At 41.1% G+C, this 10,382-nt stretch overlaps 1 non-coding gene across 1 annotated transcript; it reads right to left on the bottom strand.

The window, feature by feature from the left end:
• Positions 1-4,714: 4,714 nt before the first annotated feature.
• Positions 4,715-4,818, bottom strand: LOC112760371 (small nucleolar RNA R71). Its single transcript, XR_003180815.1, has one exon. It is a non-coding gene; the product is annotated as a small nucleolar RNA R71 (small nucleolar RNA).
• Positions 4,819-10,382: the final 5,564 nt, after the last annotated feature.

Genomic DNA, 10,382 nt, shown 5'->3' with positions numbered 1-10,382 from the left:
TTCTTTCTTTTATATATAAATTTATTTTATATATATACAAGAGCATCAATGCATATGGCTTACACATGATTAATACATGAATATGTACCCAATTCCCAATATTTTTCAACAAGAAACATAAACACACTTTTATCTCTACCCAATGTTCCCAACTTTCCCAGAATCAGATGATAAATACTCTCACTAGCCTAGGCTAATCAAAGATCCAAATTAAGGGATATTTATTATTTTTTCACTTAGGCTTGTAGTGTGTTACAATTAAGAACAAATGAGTCAAGCATAGGCCCAAAATTGGCTAACAATGGAAGATAAAAGGTAGGCTATTTGAGTAAGTGAGCTATTTGAACAATGGCCTCAATCATATAAATGCATGTATACACAAGTTAATGGACATATAGAATTAAACAAATCAAGGATTACAATCATAGGAGGAGAATAATGTACACAAGAATGGAAGTAAGTGGTTATGTATGATGCAACCACACAATTAGGGTCGATTCTCACATACTTGTGTTCTCAGCTCAAAACATAATCCACAAGTATATAGCTCAAGCAAGTTCTAAAAAAAATTTCAAACAATTGGGGTGGTGCCCTAAAAACGAGTTTCTTGGAAATTTTTATCATATTGACTACGCTTATCCTAACGCAACATTGTGATTTAGAAATTTTTTTAAAAATTCTCCTAGTTTACCCTTTTTTCAATTAAAACATATTTCTTATATAAAAAGGGTTGATTAGATTTTTAGCAATCCAGAAATTATTTTTTAATCACACTCAACAACTAAGATGCAAAGCATATATATACTAAGAGTGTGCACAACCAAAATAAAAGTATCTACAATAGCATAAATATTTACAATAATCCTAAAATGATCTAAAACATAAAGTGCGGAATAAAACAAAATAAAGTAGTAGTGAATAGAGATAGAAGTCTGAAAGTTCACCACATGGATGCAAACACCGGTCACGAACGGTGACCTCCCCACACTTTAGAATTAAGCATCGTCCTCGATGCTACTACTGAAGCTCGGAATGGGGTCAACAATCGCACCAGGCTGTGGCTCATGCTCAGGCTCGGGCTGTAGGACTGGAGGTGGTACTGGCTATGGCTCAGGTACTGGCTGTACCTCAGGAGGCTGCTGGACCTCAGTGGTGGTCTGCGTCTCTAGTGGTGTCTCCTGCTGTGCCACCTCCTCGCTATGCTCTTCTTCCTGGTCCTGCTCGTCAGAGGCGGGAGAGTTTGGAAGTGGAGGGAGCTCAATGCCCTGTGATGCAAACACCTGGTCTATGCGGTCAAGACGTCGCATGACACGACGCTCGAAGCGCACCATGAAACGAAGAAGGTGCCGCACCAACAGATAAGTCGGCTCAGGTGTTGGTGGTGGTGGTGGTAAGGATGCTGCTGCTGCTGTGGAGGAAGAGGGTCCTGCTGCCTCAACTGTCGCTCTAGCCCTAGAACGACGTCTGGCCGAGGGCTTCTCGTGCACCCATCCACCCCATGGAATAGTAACTTCCTTGTCGTCGTCATCTGGAGACGGTGATGCCAGGGCATCTTGGCCAGTTTCACTGACCTTTTCTTTACTATTTTTAGGGTAGTTTCATGCATTTCTTTAGGAAATAAGCTAGTTTTGGGTAGATATTCACCTACACCTTGATTCAAGCATACATTGTGCATTTTACATTATTTCATGAGGATTTTGCATGAATTTACTGACAAATTGTATGCTGTATTACCCATGACTTGGACTAGAACTTTGATGAACTCTGTTGCTTGATTTCAGGACCAAAGGAAGCAAGGAAAGGGAGGTAACTTGCAAGGTTAATGAGAAAAGTGATTGCCAATAACACTCTCAAAGCCATCATTGCCCACGTTAAGAGTCACGTTAACTAAGTTAACGTGAACTCTAACGTGGAGAAGGGAAGTTGAGCCAACGTTAGTGACACTTAACATTGTCACTAACGTTAGCAAACACTCATGAGTGGCCAAGTTAGAGCCCACGTTAACCCAGTTAACGTGGCCTCTAAAGTTAAAGGGGGAAGAGAAGCCAACGTTAGTGACATTCAACAGTCACTAACATTGGCCTAAGGATGCAACACACCACGTTAACTCCCACGTTAACTTGGTTAACGTGGGAGCTAACGTAAGAGGTGAGAGTTGTCGACAACGTTAGTGACACTCAACATAGTCACTAATGTTGGAAGCAACCACAACCCCCAAGGAGCCACGTTAACTTCCATGTTAACCTTGTTAACATGGAAGCTAACGATGAGGAATGAATGATGAGCCAACGTTAGTGACACTCAACATTGTCACTAACGTTGGGATGGCTAAGAATGGCCACGTTAGAAGCCACCTTAACCTAGTTAACGTGGACTCTAACGTGAGATCCAGGGGCACATTGGAACGTTAGTAACAATGTTAAGTGTCACTAACGTTCTCGAAGATTGGCAAGGCCACGTTAGAAGCCACGTTAACCTAGTTAACGTGGGCTTTAACGTGAAGCAAAAAGGGGCACACTGGAACGTTAGTGACAATGTTGAGTGTCACTAACGTTCTCGAAGGTTGGCAAGGCCACGTTAGAAGTCACGTTAACCTAGTTAACGTGGGCTCTAACGTGAGGCAAAGGGGTACATTGGAACGTTAGTGAAAATGTTAAGTGTCACTAACGTTCTCGAACTTATACTTTCACTAAATGTTAACACCCCTAACGCCCTGAGCTAAAGTCTCTGCCCACTTAGCACTTTCTCTCTGCAAGTAAAGCCAAGCCCAAATGAAGAAAAGAACTGCTTCAAACTCAAGATCCAAAGGCCTAAGACTTGAAGAGCTAACTAGAAGCTGAGAGAAGTAGTATATATAGGAGTAGCTTTGAATTGAGAAAGGAGTTCTGGAGGCTGGAAAAAGAGAACTACTCTCTGTATTTTACTTTCTCTGCATTTTCTAGTTTTATGATGTATTCTCCATCTTTGTTTTCATTTTCAAGAGCTATGAACAACTAAACCCCTTTCATTGGGTTAGGGAGCTCTGTTGTAATTTGATGGATCAATACTAATTTTCATTATTCTTCTTCTATCTTTTCTCTTGATTTTACTTGAAAGCTTTCGATCTTCATCCAATTGAGTAGTTATCTTAGAAGAGAAGCTATTCAAACTTGGATCTCTTTTGAACCTTGAAAGAGGAATGAAGAGATCAAGCTAGAAATGCTTTCTCATGCTGGACCAAATTGGGTTTGGATGGGTATGTGACTATAACCCTCTCAATACTTGATTTGGGAAATGCATGTGGTATAATCAGTGACCATACTTCATCTCTTCTCATGAGAAATTGACCAAGGAATTGGCTATTGATCAAGATTTGAGAGATTGAATTGCAAGAAATTGTAATTCAATCACTTAAGATTGCCAAGGAGATCAATGAGTGCATTGATTGAGGAAGAGATGAAAATGAACTTGATCCGGAGAATTACAACATCTCCTAAGCTCAATGAGCTCCCCATCTCTGATCTTACCCATTCTCTTTAATTTCAGCCATTTACTTTTATGAGCAAATCCCCCATTCCCATTTATAATTCTGCAATTTATTTTCAGTCATTTACTTCCAGTCCTTTAATTCTAACTATTACTTTTCTGTTATTTACATTCCAGCCAATTTATTTTCTACAACTCTCAACCCAAATTCTGGATTCGCTCAACTAGAACATTCTTCTAATTAAAGTTGCTTGATCAATCAATCCCTGTGGGATTCGACCTCACTCTATTGTGAGTTTTTACATGATGACAAATTCGGTACACTTGTCGAAGGGAGATTTGTTGTGAGACAAGTTTTCCGTGCATCAAGTTTATGGTGCCGTTGCCGGGGATTGATTGTGCATCAACAATGATTAAATTGGAAGATCACTAGATTGAGCATTTTTATTTTTGTGAATTTCATTTTCTGTTTGAGTGATTTACTTTTTGTTTTAGTTAAACTTCTTCCCTTCCCCCTCTACTCTTTTGTTTTTCTTTGTTATTTTCAATTCTGTTTGCTAACCCACTAACTGTTTGATATATTGCATCACCCACAACTAACAGTAATTCTGACACAAATACTGTCTGCACCTATCTTTTCTTGCTTGCACTTGATGGTTGTATGACAGGGAGAAGAAGCGGAGCTTCAACTTCCTTCGATTCTGAACCTGAGAGGACCTTCCTTAGATTAAGGAGGAAGGCAAGAGGAAAGAAAGTGGTTAGTGCTGAGGAAGAAGAGGAATTCTTTGACCCAAACATGGAAGACAACATGGAAAACCATCATGAAGAAGAAGATTACAACCATGGGGGAGGAGGTAGAGCAAATCATGCTGGGGAGGATAGAAGAGTTTTGGGCTCTTACATCAATCTAAACTCAGGCAATTGTGGAAGTAGCATCCAAAAGCCAACAATCCATGCCAACAACTTTGAACTTAAACCACAGCTCATCACCCTTGTTCAGAACAACTGCTCGTTTGGAGGAGGTGTTCAAGAAGACCCCAATCAACATCTAACCACCTTCCTGAGGATATGTGACACAGTGAAGTCTAATGGTGTTCATCCTGACACCTATAGACTGCACTTATTTCCATTCTCACTTAGGGACAAAGCAGCCAAGTGGCTGAAATCTTTCCCAAGGGAAAGCTTGACAACTTGGGAAGACGTGATGAACAAATTATTAGCAAGATTTTACCCTCCTCAACGAATCAATAGGCTGAGAGCTGAGGTCCAAACTTTCAGGCAACAAGATGGTGAGACTCTATATGAAGCATGAGAGAGGTTCAAGGACTTAACAAGGAGGTGTCCACCTGACATGTTCAACGAGTGGGTGCAGCTGCATATTTTCTATAAAGGGCTCTCTTTTGAGTCAAAGAAGGCCGTAGACCATTCATCCGGAGGATCATTGAACAAGAAGAAGACTATTGAGGAAGCCATAAATGTTATTGAAACAGTAGCAGAGAACGACTACTTCTATGCTTCTGAAAGAGGGAACACAAGAGGAGTAATGGAGCTAAACAATGTAGATGCTCTGTTGGCCCAAAACAAGCTCATTACCCAACAGCTGGCTGACCTCACCAAGAAGATGGAGAGGAATCAAGTAGCAGCAATCTCCACTTCATCAACAACCCAAGAAGGAGTGAATGAGGAAGCAGAGGGTAGTCAGGAGCAAGCCAACTACATTGGGAATTCACCAAGGAAAAACTATGATCCATACTCCAAGACCTACAACCCTGGATGGAGAAACCACCCAAACTTTGGGTGGGGAAGTGAGCAAGATCAAAACCAAGACCAGAGACGTTACAACTCTAACAACAATGCAGCTCATCAGCAGTTCACACAGAGGACATCTCAACACCCCCACAACAACACTTCTCCACATGCTTATCAAAACCAAAATGGCACATCTGCTCCGAATCACCCATCAATTGATGATAAGCTCTCTAAGATTGAGACCTTACTTGAAGGAATATGCCAAGAGATTCAAGAAAATAAAGTGTTCAAAGAGGAGGTGCGAGCCAATATTAAGAACCAGGGAGAGACCATTAGGAAGCTGGAATTCCAGGTGGGATATTTAGCTGAGAAGATTCCCAAACCTACTGATAGCTTCCCAAGTGACACGAAGAAAAATCCCAAAGCCGAAGCAAAGAAAGTAAGATGGGAAGATTGCAAAATGGTCACTACAAGTGATCAAGAGACTGAAGACAAGCAAGCAAACTTCTCGAACAACCTGAAGACAACTTAATAAAGGAGGAGGATAGAGATCACCAAGAACCAGAAATGTCACAACAAGAGTTGCTGAAGCTTTATGCACCCTTTCCTCAACTGCTCAATGGTGCTGTGGGAAAGAGAATATACTCAAGGTTCCTAGACTTGTTTGCATCTTTGCATGTAAACATACCATTCATCAAGGTAATTCAGCAAATGCCTGCATTCATCAAGTATATGAAGGAACTTCTGCCCAGGAAAAGCTCACTCAAAGGAGGCCAGACTATAGTGATGAACAAGGAATGTAGTGCCCTTATTCAACCTGAGTTGCCTACTAAAAGAAGAGACCCAGGGTGTTTTCACATCCCTTGTGCCATAGGTGAAACTATGTTCGATAGAGCATTATGTGATTTGGGGGCCAGCATCAACTTACTGCCCTTATCCCTGGCAAAGAGGCTGCAGATCAATGAGATAATGCCCACAGATGTAATCATCAGACTGGCTGACAAAACTCAAAAGCAAGCAATAGGAGTGGTGGAAAATGTGTTGCTAAAGGTTGGGAAATACTTTCTCCCAATAGACTTTGTCATCCTGGACATGGAAGAGAGTCACACTCATCCAATCATATTGGGAAGATCATTCCTAGCTACGGCCAGAGCACTTATCGATGTAGAGAAAAGGGAGCTAATATTGAGAATCCATGATGAACGACTCAGCTTCAATGTTTTCAAACTCTCACAAGAAACAGATCAAGAGGACAAGGAATGAAGCACAAATGAAAATGAGACACTGAAGGAGGAGACAAGCATTGAAGCACAGCCAGATCATTCTGAGATTCCCTTAATAGATAAACAAGGAAAATAGCAATTGCCACAGCTCAAGAAAAAGTTGGAGGAACCTAAACCTCTAGAGGCAGGTGAAGACAGCATCACAACCCCTGCAGAAAAAGAGGTCACCAAGGGGAAGGCAACCTCAAAAGAAACAAAGAAGAAGGTACCAAGGAGGTGGAGGAACAAGAAGATCCCTACGGAAGACTTCTCTCCAGGGGATAGAGTTGTCTCAGCCTACTTCCCAGATATTCCCCCTAATCTCCCTACTGTACCATCTCAGTTACCCAAGGTCTTCACTATTAACAGAGTTCTTTCCCTGGAACATGTGGAGATTATTGATCCAACCAATGGATATAAGTCCACAGCAAGAGGGGAGGACTTTAAGCACTACCAACCACCCTGATGAGGGAAAAACGTCAAGCTAGTGACGCCAAAGAAGCGCTTCATGGGAGGCAACCCATGTTTTATATGTTTTTAAAATAATGAATAAATCAATGTTTATGAATTTCAACCCAAGCTTGACAAACACTTGGTGAAATCTTTATCATGCAGTATATAGTGACGAACAAGTTTGGTGTTCAAAGCAAACCAAGATGCATGCTAGTCTTGGGAGCTTTGAACAAAACTTTTCATCACATTGCTTCAAACTAAGTTTGGTGTCACTCCATGGTGCCACCAAAATGCATATAAGGGCCCACCAATAGTTAGTTAGTTAGTTGGAATGCATAAATAAACAATCAAATCTTTTCTTCCCTTTTATTAATATTAGCCGTAAAGTTCATATGGTCATTTTAATATCTTTTCTTACTTTTCTTAGTTTGTCTTTATAGGAAAAGAAAAGGAGTATTAAAAGGGATAGATTGGACAACCAAACAAAGAAGGTTCGGACACCACAAAAGGAGGGGCTACACACTTGTTCTAAAAAGGGAGTACATTGGAAAACGTTGCCATGCAACATTGAAAAAAAATGGGACCCCTAGAAGACCGAGCAATCTCCATCATAAAGTGATGATCCTTGTCTTCTAGCCATGCATAACCCCAACCGTCCATCAAGTGACCACTTCATCAATCTACACCCTCCATTCTCTCACAACTTCTCTATATAAACGACCCTAGTCCGTACCACCCTTCATTGTCATCACACACCCTTCACCACTCTTCATTTCGGTACAAAACACCCTCTATCCGATTATAAACATTCCTCCCCTCACTCTCTTCATTGCCATAAAACCCTAAACAACCAAAAGTCTCCACAACCTTACCACCTTCACATATTAACCATCATTCATGGCATCTTCAAGTTCTAAGAGAAGGAAGGGAAAGGAACCCATGGAAGAACACCCATATGATGAGAAGAGATTTAGAAGCTTGCATCATGCATTGCAATACGGGTGGATGGTTGATAAAGAAATCATTTATGAGCTGAGATTTCAAGTTAAAAAGACTGAGTGCCCCGAAATCACAGAGAAGATAGAAAGGATAAGACGGGAGCTCCTAATTGACCCGGTCATTAAGGTAAATGCAAACCTTATAAGAGAATTTTATGCAAATGCGGTTCGATATGATAAGAAGGATGAGTCGTACACAAGCTTTGTGAGAGGAAAGATGGTGGATTTTGGTCCCATGAGTGTCATGAGGGCATTGAAGCTACGTTCTATACAATTTGAAGAAGAAAGCTATCACTCAAGATTGGACAACCCCAATTATGACCAGATTCTGCAAGATATTTGTGTACCAGGAGCTGACTGGGAAAGGGGTGCAGGAAATAAACCAAAATTCATCAAGAGAACAGACCTCACTCCTGAAGCCAAGGGGTGGTTTGAGCTAGTGAGAAGGTCTATTCTCTCAGCTGCAAACAACTCGGAGGTGAATGTCAAGAGAGCCACAATTGTGCACTGTATACTAAAGGGAGGAGAAATCAAGGTCCATGAACTCATAGCTGAAGGCATTAGAAAGATGGCGGAGAAAAGCGACTCAAGAGGAACGATAGGTTACCCCAGCACTATTTACCGAATTTGCAAGAAAGCTGGGGTGGTTTTTGAAGATGAAGACCCCGTGTGGATAAAGGAAGGCATTCCAATAACTGTACGAAGGATGAATACCACTGCATCCCCCCTACCTCAACGGAAGCAAAGGAAGAGGACAGCCCCTCAAGTAGTAGAAGAACAAGCCATAGAAGGGCAAACACCAACCACCTTGAATATGCATCAATTGCAGGAGGCCATTAGTGGACTATCTCAACAATACTCGGAGAGCCAAGGAGCACAGAGAGAACTTCAACTACAGATGATGGGGCAGCAAGAGGAGTCACTCTCAAGATGGATGACTCAACAAGGTGAGTGGCAAAAGCAAATGATGGAATAGCAACTGAGTCAAGGACAACAATGGGGAGATACATTCAACAGGGTGGAACAAAGGCAAAATGAGCAACAAGAATCCATCTAGAGGCTAATCAACATCCAAGCACATCAAGGGGCACACATACATGAGATGCATCGAAGACAAATAGAACAGGCAGAATTATTGGACAAGCAAAGGGCATTCAGAAGGAGTTTACATGAGCGAGACAGGACATCACATAAACACTCAAGCCAGGCTCGCTACTTAGTAGGACAGCTACCAATATTGCATCCAGGAATAGCCCGTTATGAAGAAATGAAGGATGAATTAGCACGAGAGGAAAGACAAAGGGTGGAAGAGAGTCATGAATCAGTAAGAAAGGCACTTGAGGATTGGAAGCAAGTAAAATTGGCACGGATGAGAAGGAATGCAAGAGGACACAAAGAAATCAATCAAGAAGGAGAGCATGGACATCCACAAGAGTAAAAGGTGGTGGAGTTCCTTCTTTGGTCCATTTTTCTTCTATGCTTTAAATAAGGAAGATCTTGTATGAAATAGAACTTGCTTCCATGTTAGTTTAAACCTTCTTGAATTCTGTTTTTTTTTTATGTGTTGAAGAGGTCTCTATGTGCACTAGTCTTTATGTCACTGCATCCTTACTTTACTTTCTTGTAAGATTGTCCCTTTAAATCAAATGAAGAGAGAATGTTTATGTTTTTAAAAGACCAGAGTAGAGTTCATAATGTGGAAGTGCATTCATGAATCTTTGGGGTAGTCATAAGTTAGCTAAGTTGGTTCAACCACAAGGCTAGGAAGACAACTATCTATCCTGAATACTTGACTTTGGATATACCCATGAGACTAAGTTAATAACAAGATCCTAATAAGAGAAAAGGGAAAGAACAATGGAAGTGAAAAACAAAAGAAAAAGAGTAAGCAATAAGGCTAGGCACCAATGGTTTGGACCTTGAGACAAGTGTCTGTGGTGCTCCTGTGTGAGGGATCTACTTGGATGAATAAGCTCTCAGGGGTGCTTTACCACTTGGTAACTTGGGTTAACTAACCCGGGATTATCAGCTGAAAATCCACTATCAAGAGTAACCCTCACTACAGAGCATTTAGTAACCCAAAGAGGTGCTGGACACCAAGGTCTCAAGAAAAGAAAATAAATAAACTATATGCCTGTAGTGTGTATGTATGGGGGAGAGACTTGAGGGAGTAAGTCCTTAGGGGTGCTTCAACACCTAGCACCTTAAGCCAACTGGTTCGGGAGTGTTGGCTGAAAGCTTATCTTAAAGAGTTGCCCCCTTACAGAGCACTTAGCCTAAATAACACAAATAACCCTTGAAATAACAATAAAAGGATCAATGAATAAAAGTCTCATGGGATATAAACAAAGTAAGTGTTTAGGGACATGATAAAAGTCTGAAAGCCAGTGATGGAATGAACCTAAGTTGCTATGCATGAAACCACCATAAAATCAGTAACATGACTTCCACAAGA

Source organism: Arachis hypogaea, chromosome 16 (genome assembly GCF_003086295.3).
Source record: "Arachis hypogaea cultivar Tifrunner chromosome 16, arahy.Tifrunner.gnm2.J5K5, whole genome shotgun sequence".
In the NCBI taxonomy this organism is placed as follows: domain Eukaryota; kingdom Viridiplantae; phylum Streptophyta; class Magnoliopsida; order Fabales; family Fabaceae; genus Arachis; species Arachis hypogaea.
The sequence above is the reverse complement of the archived record's forward strand: the minus strand, read 5'-3'. Positions and strand labels throughout refer to the sequence as shown.